The 26,633-nt window shown below is 41.0% G+C and overlaps 1 protein-coding gene across 2 annotated transcripts in view; it reads left to right on the plus strand.

Annotated features, from left to right (window-relative positions):
• Positions 1–26,633, plus strand: part of csk (C-terminal Src kinase) — an 86,624-nt gene that overhangs the window by 10,539 nt on the left and 49,452 nt on the right. The window contains exon 1 of one of the 2 annotated variants that reach the window (XM_055662502.1): positions 15,608–15,756. The exons of the other annotated variant lie outside the window; for it this stretch is intronic. The gene's annotated coding sequence lies outside the window, so the exon portion shown is untranslated. Of the gene's footprint in view, positions 1–15,607; positions 15,757–26,633 lie in introns of those variants that run through there. 2 annotated transcript variants of the gene reach the window in all.

Raw genomic sequence — 26,633 nt, forward strand, 5'->3', positions numbered from 1 at the left:
GAACCAGTCTGTTGCTGAAGGCACTCCTCATGTGTGTCATGGAGGGGGTGAGCTGTATTGTCCAAGATGCTCTGTGGTTTGAGGAGCATACTCCCCTCTGAGACCACCTCAAGTGAATCAAACTCTGCCCCCAGGACGGAACCAGCATTCCTGATGAGCTTGTTCTTGATATGTAGATTGTCCAAGGGAGAATGCCGAGGTTCACACTTGCCCTGCCTGCCAAGTAATATTGCTTGAAAGGACTATTAGGGGGAGATTAAGTTATGAATGATTCAAATGTGTGCAATATGTTCACTGTTGTTTGGATTGTGACAGACAAGTATCTTCCACAATTATACAAAGGTGCCAGCATTTGTTCTGCATTTTACTTCTTGGAGAGAAAGCAGGGTGTGTTAGAAATCTTGGACAGAATGCTGCTGCTGCTTTGGCACCAGTTTGCTACTTGTTTAAGTATTATAGCACAGTCCCTCATTTTTCACCTGAGGCAACACTAATGTATGGACATAGTTACAAAAATCCAGCTTTTATAATAAAGGACGTCGATCTACTTTTGTTCTAAGGTTTTCTTAGAAGCATAATAATAAAAAACGGCTTAATATTTGCAGACCTGAAGTCTGATTCTTAAAATTATCATAAATGGGCTTGTGGCCAAGTTTTTGTTGCAGGAACAAAAATAATGAGCTGCATGTATCTTTTTAATGCAGCTCTAATTGTGTTAAATTTACACCCACGAGCATTGACCCAAACATTGGCAATAATGTCCTCACTTGAAAATGCATTTGAGGCTTTCATTTCGTCTGATAGCATATTGTGAGGAGTTTAGGGTTTGATCATGAAACTAGTAGAAGGTATAAAATTACTCAATCTGAACATTGTGTAGAAAAAATGGAATATCACTGGTTGCATCTTGCTTGTTGCTTTTAGTTTGCCCTGGGGTGTTGTGGTTGTGAAATTGTCAGGCGAGTAAGATTGAGCTAATAATGCTGTGATGAGAGTCGAAATCCCATCGTGGCTGCAGTGGAATTTAAATTTATTTAACCTGAATTTTAAACTTGCCTTAAATCTTACAAGCAGTTAGCAATGGGCATCGAATGCTGACCTTGCCATTTGCATTTCTCCTTATTCTGAGGAATGAAACCATGAATATTGCTTCCTATAGTTCATCACTGCCATGTTGCTCACTTTTAACTGTGTATAATGGTTAAATTGATTTAAAATGACTTTACTCAATTATCCAAAGTTATCCACTTTGGTAGCAAGAACAGGAAGGCAGATTATTATCTGAATGGTGTCAGATTAGGAAAAGGGGAGGTGCAACGAGACCTGGGTGTCCTTGTACATCAGTCACTAAAAGTAAGCATGCAGGTACAGCAGGCAGTGAAGAAAGCAATTGGCATGTTGGCCTTCAGAGCGAGAGGATTTGAGTATAGGAGCAAGGAGGTCTTACCTGCAGTTGTACAGGGCCCAGGTGTGACCACACCTGGAGTATTGTGTACGGTTTTGGTCTCCTAATTTAAGGAAGGACATTCTTGCTATTGAGGAAGTGCAACGCAGGTTCACCAGATTAATTCCTCGGATGGCGGGACTGACATATGATGAAAGAATTAATCGAATGGACTTGTATTCCCTGGAATTTAGAAGGATGAGAGGGCATCTTATAAAAACATATAAAATTCTTAAGGGATTGGACAAGCTAGATGCAGGAAAAATGTTCCCGATGTTGGGGTAGTCTAGAACCAGGGGTCACAGTTTAAGAATATGTGGTAGGCAATTCATTTGACTACGATGAGGAAAAACGTTTTCACACAGTTGTGAATCTGTGGAATTCTCTGCCACAGAAGGCAATGGAGGCCAATTCACTGGATGCATTCAAAAGAGTTAGATATAGCTCTTAGGGCTAACTGAATCAAGGGCTATGGGGAGAAAGCAGGAACGGGGTACTAATTTTGGATGATCAGCCATGACCATATTGAAAAGGCTGGTTCGAAGGGCCAAATGGCCAACTGCACCTATTTTCTATGTGTGTTTCTATCTGTGCAATATATTGCTATTTTGCAATGTTATTTAGTTTATTGTCACGTGTACCGAGGTATAATGAAAAGCGTCAAAGTTTTAAACCATTTGTACAGTTGCAATTGATGCTAAACCCAGTTGCTCTAATTTTTATCTTCCAAATCAAAATTGGATCTGCTACTCTTCATCCAAATTATTAGTTAAATTGCTACTTTAAGATAGAACGTGTAGTTAGTCAGATTTTTAAAATTTCATGAAGTAAATGTATCTTTGTTCCAATATGGTGCTGCTTTGCAGTAAGAAATACTGATTGCCCTCTTAATTCGAAACTGTAATGTTTCCTATTTAATTAGACTCAGTTGGCATGAATGTTTTCCCGCTGGAGTATGTCGCCCATTGCTAAAATTTGAAATGTGCACACAACTTGCACATGACTTGAAAAGAAAATTCAATTGAAATCATTTTGTAGTGTCCTGTTACTCTGAAAGGACTTTCTGTGGTTGCTTCTGTCCTTTATCTCCAAGATTCCTTTGGAATTGCACTCCAGTATTGATTAATCAAAAGCCCCTTCTGTCATGTCTAATTTTACTGAACTGCATTTACATCTGCTCCGTACTGTGGACTATTAGTGTCCAGATGTCTTGCTTTCTGTTTGACTCCTTTGTTAGTTGTCCTGTGGGAGTTGTGAAGTGCAGGCTTGTGCTGCAGCGCAACTCAAGGAGGGTGAATGTCGATAGTCTTGAAACAAGGGAACTGGTTCTCCCTGTACAGCAGTTAATTAAAAAAAAAAATTTGAGTGGGTAACCTTTTTGTACGTGTTGGCCTACATGAGCTCATGCTTTCCAAGGGTGAAAAGGGCAACGTTTATTTGGCTAGCAGAGCAGAATGGTTGGGTGGACTAAAATATCAGTCATTGAACCAAACTTAACTGGCTAAATTGGAAGCTGTGTTAATCTATGCAGCAGGAATAGAATACCAGTTACAGATGATTCCTAAACTCTTTTTATGGTAGTTGAGATGAACTGAATACACCTATAGAAAGTTGGTAAACTGTTTCCTTAATTGTACAATTATGAATGTTTTGGGAAATTTATCGGGAGTTTGGTGCTTAATAGTACATGGAATGCTGAATTAGATTTAGAAAGTGCTTTTCCCAGGAAAGATGCAAATGTGCGTGCAGCAAGATAATCCTTTTTTGTGTTTCACTAAATATGTATAATCAAGGGTGGGAATAGGAAGTGACTTGGTTGTTTGGAATTCTGTGCTGGGATCGGAGTAATGTTTAGTTCTTGGCATGTTTGTGTACTTGAATCTTGGTCAACTTGTTTTCTTTTTAACTGTTTAGGATGAATAGCCAGGGCAGTAGCTGGCCTGAAAATTAACCCTGATGTTTACTATCTTGAGTGCCAGATAAACACAAAAAAGCTGGAGCAACTCAGCGGGACAGGCAACATCTTTGGAGAGAAGGAATGGGTGATGTTTCGGGTCGGGTCTGAAGAAGGGTCTCGACCTGAAAAGTAACCCATTCCTTCTCTCCAGAGATGCTGCTTGTCCCGTTGAGTTACTTCGACATTTTGTGTCTATCTTTGGCCAATAAATACGTATATAATGTTTCTCTACCCCTTTTTCTGGACTATTGAGAAGGGTACGGTTGGTGAATAAGGAAGTTAAAAATGCTCTCTCAAGCAACTAGTGGGCTTGACATTTGCAAAGCAAATTTTGACACTTGAGATTGCATCTCATGCAAACTTGGTTTTGGAAGATAATAATCAACTATTCCATTTGGAATATTTAAGATGTTTTGGCAGCGTACCTGTCAAAGAGGAATTTGACTAAAGAAGTCTATTTCCTTTGTTAATGTCTTGGTATAATGTGTGGATCTGGATGGGTGTGATAATTGTCATGCACTGCATAAATTGCACTCAAGCCTTCTGCAAAATGCAAGCTGTAATTTATTTTGCAAAATGTATCTGACCTACATTTTTTCTCATGCAAACTATTAAGTCAGTTATTTGAAAATTATTTTGCACAACCTTATCAGGCTATCAATGAACTGAAATGTCTGACTGTTGATAACTACCAGCATTCATGTATGTAGAATTTGCTGCATACCTTGCAATACAGTTTAATGAAGATATTTGTTTCAAAGAATGTTTTAAAAACAATTAGTTTGGTGAAATAGTTGCATGGTTAATTTCTTTGGGTTAATGCTCTTGAACCAACCATATTGACATGACTGCTGTGAAGATGCACCAAGTTCTCCACTTCCTTAGGAGATTGAGAACATTTGGCTTGTCTCCAATGGCACACATAAACTTCCACAGATGCACTAGTGAAAGCATATCTTTTAAGTTGTATCACAGCTTGGTGTGGGATCAGTTTGGCCTAAGAATGCAAGAAATTGCAGAGTTGTGGATGTAGCTCAGTCCATCTCACAGACTAGACTTCCCACCATTGAGTCCATCTACACTTCAAGCTGCCTCAGAAGAGCAGCCAAATAATCAAAAACGCTTTTCCCCCTGGGGTCATTCATTCCGGCAGGCACGGGTTATTGATAGGAGATGGTCAGCCATGATCACAATGAATGGCGGTGCTGGCTCGAAGGGCCAAATGGCCTCCTCCTGCACCTATTTTCTATGTTCTATATTTCTATGTTTCTTCCTGCTCCCGTCTGGCTGAAGGTACAGAAGCTTGAACGCACACACCATCAGATTCAAATAACTTATTTTCCTCTTCCTCTTATTTTCTTCTTCAGGCTTCTGAAGTGTCCTTCCATAAGCTTGGGTACTGTCCCGATTCACCCTACCTTATTGCGGACTTTGAACTTTGCTTATGGAACTGATGCACTAAAATGCTGAGAACTATATTCTGCACTCTATATCTCCCCCTTTTGCTCCACATACTGATTTGAGTGATTGTATCTGTGTATAGTGGATTATATTTGTGTATAGTATTATCTGATCAGGATTGGATAGCATGCAAAACAAAGCTCTTCACTGTACCTCGGTACAAATGAGTATAATAAACCACACTAAAAACCTGCAATTGAAAATAGTAGTTTTCGCTTGTTGAAACATACTTGGGACTTTAGAGCTGGATGAATATTCAAATTTCAGCTGTCATATTTTGTAATTACTTGCGCAACTTTTGTTGATGTTTCCTGGAACATTCAAAGTTTAACTTGTATGGGGAAAACCATTGCTCTCAACTTGGCATTTGATATTGTATTAGTTAGCAAATGCTTGCCTGAAGAAATGTTATAATTTCCAGCCGAGCTATCGGAAGGATGTCATCGAGTTGGAAAGGGTACATAAGAGATTGGAGAATGGGCGGCATGGTGGAGCACTGGTAGAGCTGCTGCCTTACAGCGCCAGAGACCCATGTTCGATCCAGACTACAGGTGCTTGTCTGTATGAATTTTTTACGTTTTCCCTGTGACTTGTGTGGGTTTTCTCCCTCACTCCAAAGACGTTCTGGTTTGTAGGTTTGGAGTTTACGAGACACTGGTGTTATTTGTTGAGTTATACAAAATCATGACGGGCATGAACAGTGAATGCTCAGTCTTTTTCCCATGGTAGAGGATTCTAAAAGTAGAGGGCATAGGCTTAAGGTTTGAGGGAAGAGATTTAAAATAGACCTTCGGCACCTTTTTCATTCAGAGGATGGTCCATGTCGCGGTTGAGCTGCCAGAGGAAGCTAAAGAAGCGGGTACAATTACAGCTTTTAAAAGCTATGTGGACAATTATATGGAAATGACGGGTTTGGGGAAGGCCAAATGCAGGCAAATGGGACTTGTCCAATATGCCAACTTAATGGGCACGGACAAGGTGAACTGAAGAGCCTGTTTATGTGCCATCCAACTCTGACTCAATGTTTTGGTGTATTAGGAAATATTGAAAAAAATCAATACATCTGTTTGCCTATTTAATATATTTTTGTTGTGCTGACATGTTGTACATCTTTGAGTTTTAAAATAATTAAATGTAAAGCAAGTTCCCTGGTTCTCCTGTTTCTTGTGGCATGTTGAATATTATATACCTCAAAGTACTAGTCATCTGTAAATTCCCAGAGATTTGCATTCTCTGGTGTACTTTTTTGTAACAGACATTTCAGAATGGACCGCTGTTGTGGCTTGAAGGTTTGGTTAAGTGACGGGACGATGTATTGAAGCTGTGACCAGAGAAGTGGGTACAGTTTAAGAATGAAGTTTGCATTGTATATTAAAAAACAATGATCTGTAAAGTCTGATGCAGTCTAAAGGGGGATGCCAACCAAACCGTCGCCCATCCATGTTCTCAAGAGATGCTACTGACCTGCTGAGTTACTCCAGCACTTTCTTTTTTTTGTAAACCAGCATCTGTAACGCTTTGCCAATTTTGCTTAGTTATTGGGCTTTGAGAATTGAGATGCAGTATCCCCTCTTTATAGCTGTACGGTTTGATGGTATTGTTTTTTTTTTAAGTTTCTCTGACTCATTGGTAATCTGAGCACTGAAAATCATCCTATTCAAATTCTGCTTTTCTTTCATTCCATCTAAAAGCTAAAAGTAACTACTGTAATTTCAATTGTTATCTGATTTGCATCAGATGTGCAATGAGATAACTTTAAATAGGTTTATTGGATATGATGCAACGTTGAAAGAATATGGAACAGTACAATGGAGGAACAGTTCCATCGGTCCACAATGTGCTGAAAATATTGCGGTTAAATTAATTTCCTTTCCCTGCATGCACATTATATCCCTCCATTCTCTGCACACGCGTATATATATATATAGCCCCTTGAATTCCATAATCGTATTGTGCCATCATTATCACATTAAACTTCTGCACCCATTTCTATATCTGATCTATATCGCACTGTATGCTTTGACAGCCTTACTCGCTGCAACTCCAGTTATTTTGGTCTCATTTGCAAACTTAATAACCAGCCCATCTACATTTACATCCAAGTTGTTTCTATGTTTGCTTTCATGTCACTTACCTGTAAAGCTCCAGATTTTATTTATTAAAAATGTAAACAGTATTTTGCAATTGCATTTTAATTGAAGTCAGATTAGTTCATATACTGTTTTTATTTGTGGTAATTTAAGGTTGTCCATTTTTTGTGCTTCGTAGTCGATGGTGTGTAACATATAAAGATAGCGCTGAGAACATAAATACAGTTCTCTTCCTAATTCTGCATTTATTTGTCCAATTGGTTTGATTTCAGCATTTTTGTTTTTGGAAAGTTAACACCTCCGATTTGGTAATAGTAATACATTCAAATAACTTGGAGCACTGTTGTGAGAAAATTTGGCTGTTTTTAACAGTGTTGGTTTATTCTTCCGTGTGGTTGCCATTATTATACAAAGGTTGGTTTACAAATCAGAACATTGAGGTCATACAATATTTGTGAAGTTCCATGATCAATAATGGTCCATTTCTGCTTTAAAAATACCCAATGACTTGACCGCAGCCGTCTGTGGCAATGAATTCCACAGATTCACCACCCTCTGGCTAAAGAAATTCCTCCTCGTCTCATTCTAAAGATACATTCTTTTATTCTGAGACTGTGCCCTCTGGTCCTAGATTCTCCCATAATTAAACCTAGTTTTAATCCATGTTCTTGAAAAAAATGGCTCTTCAACATATTCAATCTATAAACTGAATTTGATTTGACCTTTAAGTTGGTGAAGGCTTTTACAGGAATGGCTGTTTTTATATAATTCTTGATTTGGGTAGTTTCTCAAAGCAATTGTCATTTTGCAAGTAAAAATAAATATCACTCTCATGCATGTGCTTATAGGCTGAAAATAATGGATGGTTATTGGAGAATTAAAAAAAAAAGTGGTCTGAGCCTTGAACACATCCCACAAGTAGTTACTGCAAACACTAGCAACTGGGAACTTACTTTGACAGCTGTACTGCGGATAGGAAATAACTGGATAATATGGCGGCCCCCCTGCAGTATCAGTTAATCCAAAACAGCGTTTCCTACTGATCAGTACGAAATACAAAGACGAGAGCTCTGACAGAACCAATTCAGCATTACCTACAAACCTGTACGTCTGTGGACTAAGAGGAAACCGGATCTCCCCGTTACCTTCCACTAGCTAGAGATTACCTTCCAGGTACCAGAGTTTACGATAGCTGCTCTATGCTGAGCAGCAACTTGCTGTGGTAGGGGGGAATTCAGAAATCATGGGACCTACAGTGTCAGAATAAGACAATGTGGTTTGCAAAGTCAAAACCAGGAGCTAGGAGACATCAAACTAAGCAGAACATCAGGAGATAATATTTGAATGGAAATAACACCTATTCATGATTTAGAGATACATTGTGGAAACAGGCCCTTTGGCCCACAGAGTCCGTGCAGACCAGCGTCCACCCATACACTAATTCTATCCTACACACTAGGGATAATTTACAGAAGCCAATTAACCTAACATAACCAGCACATCTTTGGAATGTGGGAAGAAACCGGGGTACTGGAGAAAACCCATGTGGCCACAGGGAGAACGTATAAATTCCATACACCCAGTACCCATAGGCAGGATCGAAATGAAATGAAAATGAAATGAAATGAAATGATTGAAATGATTCAATTAATTGTCATTGTCAGTGTACAGTACAGAGACAACGAAATGCATTTTTAGCATCTCCCTTGAAAGGGAGACACAGGGCGTCGCGGTGTGCCCGCGCCTGCCGCCGTAACCAGGTTACTGGCGCTGTAAGGCAACAACTTCACTGCTGCACCACTGTGCCGCTCACTGTGTACTCTGGGATGCTGTCTGACCTGCTGAGTTGCTCAAACACTGTCTCGATTTAAAATCAAAATCATTGCCCTATGCTGAGAACTAGGAAAATGGCAAAAGTCTTTGAAGCTGCCTGTCCCAGCATTTTGTGTCTATCTTTGGTTTAAACCAGTTCCTTCATACACCCTCGGTCATAAGATGATTTGAAGAAATTTTGGAAGGGTTGCAATATCCACGAAAACAGTAGGAACATTGTGGAATTCTGGAGAGAGACGAATTCCATTGAATGCGTGGAGTTTAGGAATAGCGTGATATCAGTTCATATGTGGTTTCTAGGTTTTTGAGGAAGTGGTTGGGGAAGCATGCTTGTGAAAGGTGTTGAGCTTGAGGCGGAAGTCAATGATTCTTTGGTTCTGAATATCTACTTTGGTTCTGTCTTCACTAAGGAAGACATAAATAATCTGCCGGAAATAGCAGGGAACCGGGGGTCAAATGAGATAATAATAATAATAACTTTATTTGTTAAGCACCTTAAAAACAACCAAAGCTGACCAAAGTGCTGTACAGAAAAAAGAAAACAAGCAAGACATCATAAAACAGGCAGAACAACAGAACATACAACTAACACGAGGCGCATAAATTACATACAAAAATCCAAACAATAAATTAAAAAACATAAAACACAAGTACAAACAACGCAGCAAAACCAAGCAAATAAAGTTAATAAACAATTCGACGCCTCACTGGTCTACAAAGGCCATGGAGAATAGATATGTCTTCAGGAGTGATTTAAAAACAGCTAGAGAAGGGGCCTGTTTAACGTGCAGAGGCAATTCATTCCACAATCTCGGAGCCGACACAGCAAAGGCACGGTCCCCTCTGAGCTTCCGCTTAGTTTTTGGCTCAATCAGGAGCAGCTGATGATCTGACCTGAGAGAGCGGGAGGGCGAATAAGGGTGAAGAAGCTCAGATAGGTAGGACGGGGCAAGACCACTTAGGGATTTAAAAGTAAATAAAATAATTTTAAAACGAATCCTATACTGAATAGGCAGCCAGTGGAGAGAGGCCAAAAGGTGAGAAACATGATCATGCTTTCGTGTGCCTGTCAAGAGACGAACAGCTGCATTCTGTACCATCTGGAGACGGGCGATGGAGGACCGACTAACCCCCAGATACAGTGCATTGCAGTAATCCAGCCGGGTGGTAACAAAGGCATGGATTACCGTCTCAAAGTGCTTCCTTGACAAAATCGGCTTTATTTTTTGATGGAGATGGAGGAACTGAGTGAAATCCAGGTTAGCCGGGAAGTGGTGTTAGGTAAATTGAATGCATTATAGGCCGATAAATCCCCAGGGCCAGATAGGCTGCATCCCAGAGTACTTAAGGAAGTAGCCCCAGAAATAGTGGATGCATTAATGATAATGTTTCAAAACTCGTTAGATTCTGGAGTAGTTCCTGAGGAATGGAGGGTAGCTAATGTAACCCCACTTTTTAAAAAGGGAGGGAGAGAGAAAATGGGGAATTACAGACCAGTTAGTCTAATGTCGGTAGTGGGGAAACTGCTAGAATCAGTTATTAAAGATGGGATAGCAGCACATTTGGAAAGTGGTGAAATCATTGGACAAAGTCAGCATAGATTTATGAAAGGTAAATCATGTCTGACGAATCTTATAGAATTTTTCGAGGATGTAACTAGTAGAGTGGATAAGGGAGAACCAGTGGATGTGTTATATCTGGACTTTCAGAAGGCTTTCGACCAGGTCCCACATAAGAGATTAGTATACAAACTTAAAGCACACGGTATTGGGCGTTCAGTAGTGATGTGGATAGAGAACTGGCTGGCAGACAGGAAGCAAAGAGTAGGAGTAAACGGGTCCTTTTCACAATGGCAGGCAGTGACTAGTGGGGTACCGCAAGGCTCAGTGCTGGGACCCCTGCTATTTACGATATATATTAATGATTTGGACGAGGGAATTGAATGCAACATCTCCAAGTTTGCGGATGACATGAAGCTGGGGGCAGTGTTAGCTGTGAGGAGGATGCTAGGAGGCTGCAAGGTGACTTGGATAGGCTGGGTGAGTGGGCAAATGCATGGCAGATGCAGTATAATGTGGATAAATGTGAGGTTATCCACTTTGGTGGCAAAAACAGGAAAGTAGACTATTATCTGAATGATGGCCGATTAGGAAAGGTGGAGATGCAACGAGACCTGGGTGTCATGGTACACCAGTCATTAAAAGTAGGCATGCAGGTGCAGCAGGCAGTGAAGAAGGCGAATGGTATGTTAGCATTCATAGCAAAAGGATTTGAGTATAGGAGCAGGGAGGTTCTACTGCAGTTGTACAGGGTCTTGGTGAGACCACACTTGGATTATTGCGTACAGTTTTGGTGTCCTAATCTGAGGAAAGACATTCTTGCCATAGAGGGAGTACAGAGAAGGTTCACCAGACTGATTCCTGGGATGTCAGGACTTTCATATGAAGAAAGACTGGATAGACTCGGCTTGCACTCGCTTGAATTTAGAAGATTGAGGGGGGATCTTTTAGAAACTTACAAAATTCTTAAGGGGTTGGACAGGCTAGATGCAGGAAGATTGTTCCCGATGTTGGGGAAGTTCAGAACAAGGGGTCACAGTTTAAGGATAAGGGGGAAATCTTTTAGGACCATGATGAGGAAAACATTTTTCACACAGAGAGTGGAGAATCTCTGGAATTCTCTGCCACAGAAGGTAGTTGAGGCCAATTCATTGGCTATATTTAAGAGGGAATTAGATGTGGCCCTTGCGGCTAAAGGGATCAGGGGGTGTGGAGAGAAGGCAGGTACAGGATACTGAGTTGGACGATCAGCCATGATCATATTGAATGACGGTGCAGGCTCGAAGGGCCGAATGGCCTATTCCTGCACCTATTTTCTATGTTTCTATTCATAGGGATGCAAGACCATGAAGGTGGACCTCAACACCACCCAGGTTCAGGTAAGTCAGTGGGATCAGGCGGCCAAGATGGTCTGTCTTGTCAAGCCGCATGCAATGGCAGTGGTGAAAAGGTGCTCTTTAGAAGAAGGGTCTCGACCCAAAACATTGCCTTTCTATGTTCTCCAGAGATGCTGCCTGACCTGCTAAATTACTCCAGCATTTTGCCTCGCTTTGTAAAACAGCAGTCTGTAGATCCTTGATCTTTAGAAATTCTTCAACATCTTCGTAAATGAAGCGGTATTTGGGCAGCACGGTGGCGCAGTGATAGTTGCTGCCTTACAGCACCAAATACCTGGGTTAGATCCTGACTACGGGTGCTTGTCGGTAAAGAATTTGTACGTTCTTTCTGTGACCACGTGCATTTTGTCCGGGTGCTACTGTTTTTTACCACACTCCAAAGACATGCAGGTTTGTAAGTTAATTTGCTGGGCATAATTAATCCTAGTGTGTGCAGGATCGCTGGCTGTTGTCAACTCGGTACGCTGAATGGCCTGTTTCCATGCAGTAGAAATTAAACTAAAAGACTGACCCGCTACTAACACCTTCGATGTCTATTATACAGGCACCATTCTCTACTGCATCTTCACGGTCAAGTAGGCACCATCCTACCACTGCTTCTTCTTCCCACCCCCTCCCCCCCCATCCCCTCATCAGTCTGAAGAAGGGTTTCGACCCGAAACGTCACCTATTCCTTCGCTCCATAGATGCTGCCTCACCCGCTGAGTTTCTCCAGAATTTTTGTTATCCTACCATTGCCATCACTCCATCATGTGTGTACTAGTGTACTAAGCCCCATGCTCTACTCCCTCTTCACTCACGACTGTGTTCCTGCATTCGACACCAACACCATCGTGAAGTTTGCAGACGACCTAACAGTGATTGGGCTGATCACCAACGGTGATGAAACAAAATACAGGGCGGAGGTGCAGAACCTGGCGGACTGGTGCACACGTAACAACTTGTCACTAAACACCTCCAAGACCAAGGAGCTGATTATTGACTTCAGGAGGTCCCATAATGGAGAATACGCCCCAATCTCCACCTGCTAAATTTTTGTAAGGTGTCCTTGAGACTCTTGAAAAGCGCCCATAAATAAAATTTATTATTATTATTACTTCCCTCCGGCAGACGTTACAAGACCTTCTACGCCCGAACCTCCAGACTCAGAAACAGCTTTATTCCAAGAGCTATAGCGGCTCTGAACCGGCCCTGCTGAGTGCCCCCCCACCCCCCCCCCCCCCCCCCCCCCCGGACTGTCTCCCTTGGATGGTCACGACACACAGCTTATTTATTTATTTTACTTTTCTTTTTCATCAGTTGGAGCTGCATACTAAATCTCGTTGCAATGACAATAAAAGATATTATTATTATTATTATCATATAAGCAAGCCAACATTAAGATTTAAGGCATGTGAGATTAATGTTACCCAAGAGTTTTTATTTAAATCATGAATTTTTCATTGTATTACAGAATAGTCCATTCATGCAGTACATGAGGTATGATTGGATTAGCACGTGCCGAAGGGCATTCTGAAATTAGGCATTGTTACCAAAGCAGTAAGTTGCCTGGTGATGGTGAATGGAACATTTCAACCAGATCTGAAAGATAAACTTAGAACAAAATGCATTTGCCTTGAGGTTGTGCTTCCCATTAAAACTTCTGTTTAGTGGTAATGTGTAATTATGAAATTTTTAATGTCATTTGTTTTGTGCATTTGAAAATTTAAGCCACCAAGCTATTTGGATTCTACCTATCATCCTGCTGACATTGTGCGCATAATCACCTACCATTTAAAGCCACCATTTCAAAGTGTCCATCATTTTAGTTGTGCTTATCTTTGAAAGACACAAAAAGCTGGAGTAACTCCAGGACAGGCAGCATCTCTGGAGAGAACGAATGGGTGATGTTTCGGGTCGAGACCCTTCAGATCTTGGAGTTATCTTCAAAAAAGTGTGTGGTGTTTTGATTTACTGCAACTGTTAGTTTGCTAAGATAATCTACTCTTTGACTTCCTTCGCAAGTTAACATTTGCTACAAATCAAAACACCACACACTTTATTTGAAGATAACTCAGATAAGCACAACCAAAGTGATGGACACTGAAATTGTTGCTTTTAAATGGTAGGTGATAAATGGTAAGAAAGTCTACTCTTTGACTTTCTTAATCAAAATACAGAAAATCAAAATAATAATGTTTTAAAATTCTTTTTTTTTTTAAATAAGCCGGCAAATTGATTTTGAAGTCCTGATAATGGTGTCACAAAATGGATGCAGAATCTCTAGAGAAAAATATCTTAGTACTATAGGATCTGAAGGGAAATAAATCCATCTACATGTTCAAGATCAAGCTGGGGTTTCATGAGTCAAACAAACTTCAAGGGTGACAGAGTGTGGAAAGAAGGGAATGATCACCTGACAGGATTTTGATTTTGATGGCATGCTTGTAAATGAGCCCAGAATTGGAACCATGAGTTTAAAGAATGAATCAAGTTCACTGCTTCGTTCAGTAGTTCAACTATGGAACTCTCTGCCACTAGACAGTGAGGCAAATAGTTTGGATTGCAGAGTAAGGCAGGGTTAAGTACACAAGGAAGTACAAGAGATCACTTAGCCGAATTGAAGAGTGGCAAGCACTGAACGCAGAATGGGCTGAACAGAATGTCTGGGTTCAGTATGGGGTGACATGGTGGCACAACGGTAGAGTTGCTGCCTTATAGCACTTACGGCGCCAGAGACCCGGGTTCGATCTGTGCTGCCCCTTAACGGAGTTTGTACGTTCTCCCTGTGACCGCGTAGGTTTCTCAGAGTTTTTCAGTTTCCTCCCACACTCCAAAGACGTGCAGGATTGTAGGTTAATCGACTTGGTATAAATGTAAATTGTCCCTTGTGTGTGTCGAATAGTGTAAAGGGCCTGTCCCACTGTGCGAGGTAATTCAAGAGTTCTCCCGAGTTTCCCCTGATTCGAACTCGGAGAATTACGGTAATAGCTGCTCATAGGTAATCAGGGTTCTTGTGGATGTTTTTCAACATGTTGAAAAAACTTCACGAGCTTACCGTGTTTCCCGAGTACCTGCCGTTAGCGTTATGAGCCGCTAAGAGACATCCCGAGCTCCGACGTACCCGCTACGTACATTCTACCACGAGTTTGAGTGTTTTTAAAACTCGGGAGAGCTCTTGGGTAAACTCGTATAGTGGGACAGCCCTTTAGTGTGTAGGGATCGCTGGCCAGCGTGGACTCGGTGGGCCGACGGGCCTGCTTTTGTGCTGTATCTCTAAACTAAACTAAAGTACAGTGAAATTCTAAACTAGCATGCTCATTCTTAGTGGTGTGGTGCCAGCATGTTTTGTTGGCCTTTGGATGTTGGTTCCATTAAAACACCAACACTTTTAAATATTAAACAGTATTATAATATTACAACCAGATGTTTTTGGTGAATGTGAGCCAGGGCCCTGGGGCACATTTAACATTACCAGGTGAGTTTGGACCAAATCATTGGATTGTGGATTATTGGCGTTTTGCTTCAGAATGTTTTCCCCAACTGTGAAGCCACAAACGAAGGAAGGTTATATATATTTTGAGCTGCCATAGTGCACTCGATTTAGATAAATTCAGTGGTCCCTGCCCTTAAGGTGAATACATTATGTGGCAAAATGGCTGATTTTGTACTTTGCGACTGACCCAAGTTCTAGACATCTCTACTCCTATATTATTGTGTTTCAATAATTTTTACTTTTGAGTAAAACATTCACTGGAAAGTGGAAGGGGACCAAATGATGGTTTAAATTTAGATTGCTGAAGTCAGCTGTATTCATGTTTTGACTTCTTGTTTGAACGTGACTGTTTGTAGGTTTGTTTTTAACCCGTTTTTTTTTGTTTTTTTTATCCTTGCTCTTTCTCTGCAGCCTCAGAACTTCATTTCTGTGCTCCTCCAAGTCCTTTGGCATATGGCTGATTTTATTCACTTTCCTGTGTGTGCTTTGAGAGTCTGAGCACTCGAACTTCCTCACCAAACCCCTCTTCCTCATTTTAAGGTAATTATACCATCCTTTACTCCAGACCTTTGATCAGTTGTTCAAATGTCTTGTGTGTGGCTCAGTGTTGGATTTTGTTTGCTTGGACTGAAACTTTTACTAATAATAATAATAATCTTTATTACGGACTCAAGGTCCAGACAAGGGGCAACATTTACATTAAAAATGCATTGCATATCAAATATCATAAGCACATATAAAATCATGGTATATCACATAAAAACGTCATAATTTATATATTTTTTAAAACCCACAATACCCTTAAGTTAAAAATCCAGATTAAAAGATGATCAATGCCCTACAACGAGACAACGATACCAGTGTCTCCACAGCTGGGATTCGTAGCGTGTAGTGCTAACCCTTATGTTTGACAAGGCCACAATAAGCACTGTTTTAGAGTCATTTATCCTGCAAATGAATTTATACATGTGGTGTCTTAGGATAGCTTCTAAAGTACTGACTCCTGCAGCCATAAACATATTACTGGCACTACACCAACTAGATTGCCTTAGCAGTGTTCTCATGGCGTCGTTATATGCCACCTTTAGTCTCTGCATACTTGTCTTTAAATAGTTCGACCACAGGTGCGCAGTGTAGAGGGGTGTGCAGTATGCTCTAAATAGCGACATCTTCACCACATCTGCACACGTACCAAATTTACGCAAGAGGATATTCGCCTGTACATACAGCATGCGTCGTTGCCTCATCTGTCATTTGTTCTGTAATAATATGCCCTAGATATTTTATCTTATTACAGACACTAAGATTGTTGTCAGATAATTTAAAATCAGGATATTTTAGGCATTTATCCTCTTTGGTTCTACAGACCATAACAGTACTCTTACTAGCATTATATTTAATGTCATGTTCCACACCATAAACAGAACATATAGTAAGGAGCTGCTGGAGACCAGCGCTAGATGGACTAAAGACCACGAGATCATCTGCATACATAATATGGTTCACTAAAATATTACCAATCACGCACCCAATGTTACAGGCCTTCAATTGTTCTGACAGATCATCAATATATAGATTAAAAAAGGACTGGGGACAAAATTCCCCCTTGTCTAACACCATTGCTAACCCCAAATGGGGCTGAGACCCTATTGCCCCATTTTATTTGCATAGTCTGGTGGGCATACCAGTAGGCCAGAATTCTAACAATGTATTCAGGCACCCCTCTTTGACTCATTTTACCAAACAGCTTTCTGTGATTAACTCGGTCAAAGGCTTTGGAAGCATCAAAAAAGCACATAAGAATTGAAGAGTTTTTGTCTCTATATTTGTTTACAATCTCCTTTAGGGCATATATGCACAAGTCAGTGCCATGTTTAGCTTTAAAGCAAAACTGGTTATCTGTGGAGTTAACAAACTCATTTATTCTATCCAGCAGAACTCTTTCTAAAACTTTTGACAATATGCTGGCTAAAGCTATGGGCCTGTAATTATTTAGGCTGCCTACTTTACCAGCTCTGTCCTTAATGACTTCCTAAACACTTAACTTGGGTGCATTGAGCGATATTACTACATGAATGTTTAAAGCCATTTATGCCACAGGATTTGAGCACATAGTACTTAAGTGTTCAGCAGAGATATGCTGGAGCCACTTGCTTTGTTGTTGGACAGCTTGTTCATGGCATGATATAAGCGACGTTTGAGGTCGAGACCCTTCGAGTCATTAGAAGTCTGTATTGTCCAGGCTAGTCAAGAGCAGGGACACAGTTGCCATACCAGCGCTATAATGCATGTCTGACATAACTCCGGACTTCCATATTAGCATATGGTGCATATCTGGGTGCTAAGAATATTCACGGGGTTCTTCCAAAATCTGTAGCATTGCTTAGTGCTTCTTTTCTGGATCATCAGCCCTCATAGCTTGCTCATTTTAGAGATGAAGCAAAAAGCTGGAGTAACTCTTGCGGTTAGATGAGCATCTTGCAGCAAAAGGCCCCTGTCTAGGTGACCTGCCAGACCCATGATTTGGTGGCTTCAGGGCTTCAGTTAATACTCAGCTAAACTTATTCAGCCAGGTCTCATGTTTTTGTCTCCAGAGATGCTTGCAGTAGGGCTTACTGTTAATCCAGCTTTTTGTGTCTATCTTTGGTTTAAACCAGCGTTGGCAGGTCCTTCCTACGCATTCAGTAGGAAGGGACCAGGTCAGGTTGCCAGTGATATGCATGCCAAGATACTTGAAGCTGTCAACAATCTCAACAGCAACTCCTTAGGTAGACAAATTTGTCCTTAATGAGGACAAAGATGTGTTCAACCACTCTTTTCAACCATCAGGCTATTACACTGTACGAACTGCAACAAAACGCCCGACTACGTACTGTCTTGTTTGAACTTAGGACTTCGAGCTTGGATTTGGTTTTTGCGTTATATTGTTTTTAATTCATAGAACTTCCTGTTTATTACGGTATCTATTGAGTACAATGTTTACATATCTGTTGTGCTGCTGCAAGTAGGTGATGATATGATAAATTTAATTTTTATAGCGCTTTTCTAAGACTCAAAGTCGATTTACAATAGTAACAGACAATAGCAAACGGAGAACCGGCGAACAAACAGCATCAGCGTCCTCTCCGTGCAGCACATAAAGAAAGAATACAGACATAACAATAATAAAGATATTTAAACATAAAAACATCCCCCCACAATGGTTCCCATTATGAGGGAAGGCACAAAGTCCAGTCCCCATCCCCAGTTTACCCATAGTCGGGCCCATTGAGGCCTCCACAGTTGCCTCCATGGAGGCCCGATGTTCCAGGCCGTTCTCGCCGGGTGATGGTGCTCCGGCGTTGGGAGAATCCTCACAGCGGCATGTGATCTTATAGAGGGGTATAAAATAATGAGAGGAATAGATCAGATAGATGCACAGAGTATCTTGCCCAGAATAGGGGGATCGAGGACCAGAGAGCATAGGTTTAAGGTGAAGGATAAAATATTTAATAGGAATCTGAGGGATAACTTTTTCACACAAAAGGTGGTGGGTGTATGTAACGAGCTGCCAGAGGAGATAGTTGAGGCAGGGACTATCCCAACCTTTAAGAAATAGAGGTACATGGATAGGACAGGTTTGGAGGGATATGGGCCGAATGCAGGCAGGTGAGACTATTGTAGCAGTTATATGTTGACCGGTGTGGGTAAGGGGCCGAATGGCCTGTTTCCATGCTGTATCACTCCAAGTAAGAATTGCGTTGTTTTGTTTGGGACGTATCAAAACATACTTGACTCTTGACGGCTTGCAGGGATATGTCGAATATAGGCAAATACGACTGGTTCAGATGAGGCATCTTGGTCAGCATGAACAAAGTGGGCTGTTAGATCTGTTTCTGTACTGTATAACTCTTAACACTGAATCTTTAATCATCTTGTATTTGAGTTTGGTGCTCAGAGCTGTTGTGATGTTGCTGTGCATGCTTAAAGTATCTCGATGGTTGCAGGAAGATACTAATTTAGACAGGCCAGCTTTAAATGGCATTTATCAGTAGTAATACAAAATAGATTTAACCTTTAATCCATATGGTTGTTCCACCTATTAGTCATGTATTCTTAATTCTTTTTGTTTTGATTAATATTGTTTGATGTCCACTTGTGTTATTGAAACCTATTTGTTCAAGGAGATGAAATTTTTAGTTTGACAAATTGTGATCTAATTGTGATAGTATCGGTGAATGTTTGGAATGCAATCTGCTGCAAATGGAATGTTCCCAAGGCTATTTTGCAACAGTTACAATTCATTACATGCAGTATGTTTAATCTAAAATGGTCTTCTATTTGACTTGGATGGAGCAACTTTGCCTTTCCTGTGAGTGAAATGTTATAATTAGCTTAGCTGCCAAAAATGTTTGTTGCAAAATTCTCTATTTCTGTTCAAATAGGTTACATTCAGCGCAACTTGTACAATTTTGCAATAGCATGCTTGTTTAAACTTTTGATACTTTCATCTTACAGTTTCTTAAATAGAATGGTATTTGCTAATATTTTGCTGTCACCTTGTGCTCAATATCCACTCATTGAAAATGTAACGTCATTAAATATCATAATGTGAAGTTATGGCTTTTTTAGTGTTAGTTTAGTTCATTGTTATGTTTACTGAGGTACAGTGAAAAGCTTTTGGTGCGTGCTGACCAGTCAGTGGACCGAATCGAGCCATTCACAGTGTACAGATACGTGATAAGAAAAAGGTGGTGCAAGGTAAAGCCAGTAAAGTCCGATCAAGGATAGTCCGAGGGTCATCAATGAGGTAGAAAGTAGTTCAGCACTGCTCTCTAGTTGTGGTTGGATGGTTCAGTTGCCTGATAACAGCTGGGAAGAAACTCTCTCAGAATCTGGAGGTGTCCCTTTTCCCTGAGGGGAGAGAAGAGGGAGTGGCCAGGGTGCGACTCGTCCTTGATTATACTGCTGGCCTTACCAGGCAGTGTGAGGTATAAATTGAGTCAATGGTTTGTGCAAGATTTTTTTTATATAAATGGAGTAAAACCTTAATTCCATTTAGTGGCAGTACAAGTCCTACTTGTTTTTGCCATTGCACTTTAAACTTGTCCCAGTACAATGTTAATAACCTGAAAATATTTAGATTGATATCGTCAGGGATGTTAAAATGATTTCAACACGCCTGAATAACTTCACACCAGTCATTCCTTAGTCAAGAAGGTTTTTATTTGAATAGTGTAACAAATTTACAGTGTCATAAATATTGAAAGTAAAACCAGTTGACCAGCTTAAAGCATGAATCAGTCAGCCTGCTTTTCTTAAATCTCAATTTTGTTCATCGTTCTGGGCTGCTAGTCTTTATCATGTTCCTTCTGAACCGGGTTCTTGCCTTGGCCACAGCATTTGGGTCAGATCCAGTTTCCATCTGAGCAGCCTGGGTAGCATGAACATATGTACGAGTTGTTGTGTGGCACACAATGTATGGGAATTTGTCATATTCCCCCCCCCAGTCATTCATATATATACACACACACACACATATATATATATACACACACACACACACACACACACACACACATATATGTATGTGGGTGTGTGTGTGTATATACACACACACACACACACACACAAATATGTGTGTGATGAATAAAATGAAAATAAATATATAAATAAATATGTGTGTGTGTGTGTGTGTGTGTATATACACACACACATATTTATTTATATATTTATTTTCATTTTATTCATCTATCTTATTTATTTATTTATATATATATGTGTGTGTGTGTGTGTGTGTGTGTGTGTATATATATGTGTGTGTGTATGTATATATGTATGTGTATGTTTATCTCCCTCCCCCACCCCACACCCTGTGACTCCAACTGCACACTAAAGTGCTTCTGCTTGGCACGTAATGTGCCACCTGCCCTGACAACACAGTTCTGATCAGCCTGAAGAAGGGCACAAAATGCTGGAGTAACTCAGCGAGGCAGACAGCATCTCGGTGGAGGAATGGGGTGAAGTTTCAGTTTGAGACCCGTCTTCAGACTGAGAGTCAGGGGAAATGGAAACGAGAGATATAAACGGTGATGTAGACAGATATGGATCAAATGAATGAAAGATATGCAAAATAGTAACGTTACTAAGGGAAACAGGACATTGTTAGCTGTTTGCTGGATGAGAACGAGAAGTTGGTGTGACTTGGATGGGGACATAGTGAATGCAGGTAATACTTAAAGTTACACAAATCAATATTCATATTTGGTCTGAAGAAGGGTCCCAACCCAAAATGTCTCCAATCCATATTCTCGAGATGCTGCCTGACTCGCTGCGTTACTCCAGCTCTTTATGTGTTATACAGCTCCAATGCTTGTGCTCATATTACTGACCCCTAGTGGTCAGTGCACGATTGGCCTAATCTTTATTTTGATTCTGCTGAGCTGATATTGCTGCTGGCTTTATTACCAATAGTCTAGTGAGTGAATGGATGGTTCGGTGAAGTTACAAAATCAATGGTTAATAAATATCGTGGTTGTAGATTTGGTTCTACTGGTATATTCTTTTGGATTTTTCCGAAGCATTTTCAGAAATGTGATTATTGTCCCTATTTTTATTTCATTCATTGGTTTCCCAGCAACGCTTCCTCTGTTATTTTACCACGGCTAAATGAGTGCCTGAATTTGTTTAAATGCAAGACAATATGTTGCACTCCAAGAAAAGCCCAACCTCTAACAACTGCCCTTTTAGAAACCGCAAGTCACTTCAAACAATTATGCTGCCACATGAAATAAAACTAATGACTATAATTAACTGGAATGCAACAACCTTAACATGGAAATTTCCTTAACATCCTCCCCTTCTCATCGCCTTTGTTTTTAAAGCTTCACTTGGGCGAGGGCCTGCCACTGAAAGGCATGCTGATTGGTGGGTGTGTATTAAGGTCACCCTAGAAACAAGAGAGAAATTATATTGAGAGATTTCTGACTTTGTTAGCTGAAGTTCTGCAATAGATGCCAAACGTGGGCAGAATCTGAGGAAGGAGAGAGAGAGAGAGAGAGAGAGAGAGAAAGTGAGTGAGAAAACTGTGGTTTAGTGAAGCACCATCTATTCATGCTAAAAGTTAGAAAAGCAAATATTTTGAATGCTCTGTGATGCGGCAGTGTAATTTTTATCCATCTCTGTAATTTCAAGCCGTCAATGTCTGTGCGTTTGCATCCAGCCCCATAACTGGTGCGTGTAGACTCTAATAGTTCTACGTGATGCAAGAATTGCATGCACTGACAAGGAAATGGGATTGAGTATTCAAAGCATTCCTCACCTTTGTAAGGTGGGGTAGAACGAGATACGTTGGGATAAGTAATGAACATAAATTCCTAATACAGTCAAAATAACTGAAGTTGGGAGTTTTCATTTGCAGGGTGCAGGCAAGTTAATAATTGCAGGCAGCGTCATTATTGTGAAATTATTTTGTTGTCGTGCAAATCCATTCTCTCTCCTTAGTTTAACTCTGATCTAATGGTCATTATGAAAGTCATTAAGTCTGAACTGAAATGAAATGATACACAACAAATCTTGTGCCCTACAATTGATGAGACTACTTGAATTTTGATTTGATTACAGCAAATTTAAAAATCTGAAAAATGTGTTAAAATATCTTATAGAGCTCAATTGTTTTTACATGTAGATAATCTTTTAGCTATTGCTCAAGAGACCCATCTGTTCATATGGGGAAAGTAGGCTTGGCTTTCAATCCTGATGTGAACAACATTCAAACTATTATGATTGACAATAGACGTAACATGCTGGAGTAACTCAGCGGGGCAGGCAGCATCTCTGGAGAGAATGAATGGGTGAAGTTTCGGGTCGAGGCCCTTCTTCAGACCTCGTCACCCATTCCTGCTCTCCAGAGATGCTATCTGTCCCACTGAGTTACTCCAGCATTTTGTGTCTATCTTTGATTTTAAACCAACATCTGTAGTTCTTTCCTACACATATTATGATCAACAGCCAGATTTTAAATTGCTAGTCAGTATCCGGTTCATTTGAATGTTTGCAGATTTTTTTTTTCCCCTAGCTAATAGTAGTTTGATATTTGTGTATGAAGACGTTTGGTCAGGATGTGTACAATCACAGTGCTCTCCATAATGTTTGGGACAAAGACCCATCACTTATTTATTTGCCTCAGTACTCTGCAATTTGAGATTTGTAATAGAAAAACATCACTTGTAGGTAAAGTGCACATTGTCAGATTTTAATAAAGACCATTTCTATTTATTTAGGTTTCACCATGTAGAAATGACAGCAGTGTTTATACATAGCCCCCCCCCCCCCCCCCCCCCCCCCCCCCCCCCCCCCCCCCCCCCCCCCCCCCCCCCCAATTTCAGGGCACCATAATGTTTGCTTCACAGCAATGTTATGTAAATGAAAGTAGTCATGTTTAGTATTTTGTTGCATATTCTTTGCATGCAATGACTGCTTGAAGTCTGTGATTCATGGACATCACCAGTTGTTGCGTTGGGTGTCTTCTCTGGTGATGCTCTGTCAGGCTTGTATTGCAGCCATCTTTAGCTTATGCTTGTTTTGGGGGCTAGTCCCCTTCAGTTCTCTCTTCAGCATATAAAAGCCATGCTAAATTAGGTTCAGATGGGGTGATTGACTTGGCCACTCAAGAATTGACCATTTTTTTGCTTTGAAAAACTTCTCTGTTGCTTTAGCAGTATTTTTGGGATCATTGTCTTGCTTTAGAATAAACCGCTGGCCAATGGGTTTTGAGGCATTTGTTTGAACTTGAGCAGAAAGGATGTGTCTATACGCTTCAGAATTCATTATGCTACTACCATCAGCAGTTGTATCATCAATGAAGATAAGTGACCCAGTATCTTCAGCAGCCATACATGCCCAGGCCATCACACCCCCACCACCGTGGTTTCACAGATGAGGTGATATGCTTTGGATCTTGGGCAGTTCCTTCTCTCCTTCATACTTTGCTCTTGCCATCACTCTGATATGTTAATCTTCGTCTCATCTGTCCACTTGGGCCTTGTGCCTCTGGTGCTGTCTTTGTGGAGTTTGCAAACTCCCTGTTTTTGCATGGGTTTTGCCCAGAGGCACTGGTTTCCTTCCACGTGCCATAGACATGAGATGACCAAAAATAATTTGTAACAGTTGCCGCCAGAGTGCGTGTGAGGGATAGAAACTGGGGCTGGTTGGTGGGAATGAGGAGAGAAAAGAGCTTGGCTTTTAGAAAGGAGATGAGGAGGAATTTCTTTATCCAGAGAGTGGTGAATCTGTGGAATTCATTGCCACAGACGGCAGTTAAGACCAAGCCATTGAATAATTTTAAAGCGGAGATTGACACGTTCTTGATTAACTAAGGGTGTTAAAGGTTATGGGGAGAAGGCAGGAGAATGGGGTTGAGAGGCAAAGATAGATAGATCTGCCATGAATGAATGGCAGAATGGACTAGATAGGCCGAATAGACTAATTCTGCTCCTACGACTTGTCAAGTTATGAACCATGTCATTAGCTTTCAATCCCCTGAACTCGGTGGCCTTTTTTTTATAAGATGTGGCTTAAACACATTGGCCATCACCAAACGTTTCTTTAGACCCATACTAAATGTTGACAGATAATTTCCTGTTAATTCCCAGAGACCATTTAGCCACTTCAGAAATGAACTGGCAAGTCAGGCAATGTTTTTTCAGTTTTCAAAGCAGAGCTGGATCCCTTCATCATCTGACTTGAGGCAAGAGCTACCGCTGAGCAAGGGTTAACACCTGTGACTTTGGCATGCTCACCTTTAAAGCTTTTGAGTTCAACATTAATGTGTAATGGAGAATGATCTGCTTTCTGCATGCTGTAACAATCCTCAAATGAACAATGCTATAAGTATGCATTTAATTTTAGTATCAATATTTTTTCTATTTTGCTGAAATGCTTTCCATGTACGATCAGTCCATAAACCTGCTGTAAATACAGGCCAAATTGTCCAGACGATAGACACAATCTGCTGGAGTAACTCAGTGGGACAGGCAGCATCTCTGGAGAGAAGGAACGGGCTACCTTTCAGATTGAGAGTCAGGGGAGAGGGAGATGTGGAGATATGGAGGGGTACGGTGTGGAAACGGATCAATGTCCAGTACTTCCTTTCAAAAGGAGTAGATTTAGATAGTCACACCATCTTGTTGACTGATTCGGTAAATGGGACTAGCTTGATTTCTGCTGCACAGGTGGCATGGATTTGATGGGCTGATGATATGCTTTGAGTTGAAATTCTGCAGTTTTAATTATTTAAAGAGATGGAAGTATATAACTGAAGAAAAATGTTATTTAGTGTACATCAGGTGAGCAACCTGCCAGGCAGCTGCTGCACCAATCTCGTATCAGTGGGAGGTCTGACTTACCTAGTTGATTGGGCCTCATTTAAATTTGAACCTGCCAGAGTTAATTGCAGTGTTTCTGGGTTGCTTGCTGTTTGCGAGGGCGAGCAGCGCGATAAGCCTTCCGATGCTTGAAGTCAGCTTGCACATCTCAAAGGAGAGCGAGTCTTGATATTAGTGTGCAGAAAATGCACTTCTGAGCACCAGACACGTGGAGGATTTCTTGGCCTCCTGAAGCTGATGCATGTGTTTGTCTCAGGACCAAGCATGTAGTCCACATTATGGATGGAGTCCTTACCAGGTACGTCAGCAACAGTGGTGCCCACTTTTCTGTATTACACATTTCGTCAACTTTGTGTATTCCTAATTTTAATTTTAGATCAATTTAGTTTCCCTACTTTAAAATTTGTTGGTGTGGCGGAAGTTCCACCAGAGTTGGTGGTGCCAACTAACTAACCACGTTAGTTTCTCCATCATACACCTTGATCCCTACCAAACCTTGCACAAGGGAATAAAACTGTTTTGTTTTGACTGAGACACAAACCACATGGGGAATTTAATTGTTTTTTTTAATTGTGTGACACTTGGAAACGAAACTGCGATGAACCATTGAATGATCAATCATCAGCATCATCATCCTTAAAAACATCAACGGGCACGGTGCCTTACAATGCTGTGTACGGCGGTGATCGCAACTTCTACTGAAGCACGGTAGCACGGGATTACATGGTACCCCCGTGGGGGGGGGGGTCACCTCCTCCTCCCCCCCCCCCCCCCCCCCCCGACCTGACCGAATGATCAAGTTTGCAGTAATGGATCCAAATCTGGAAGGTGCTCAATCGTGGTAATGGTTGAAAGTCACCTCTGCTGTAAATACAACTGACTTACCCCCCCTCTCCAAGATGGACAAAAGCTGGAGTAACTCAGTTGATCAGACAGCATCTCTGGAGAAAAGGAATAGGTGATGTATCGGGTCGAGACCCCTTTACAGACCAGGTTCTTGCCCTCCCCCCAGCTTATGTGGAACCAGCAACCACAGTAGAACTCCAATTAACC

This window comes from Leucoraja erinacea, chromosome 36, assembly GCF_028641065.1.
Source record: "Leucoraja erinacea ecotype New England chromosome 36, Leri_hhj_1, whole genome shotgun sequence".
In the NCBI taxonomy this organism is placed as follows: domain Eukaryota; kingdom Metazoa; phylum Chordata; class Chondrichthyes; order Rajiformes; family Rajidae; genus Leucoraja; species Leucoraja erinaceus.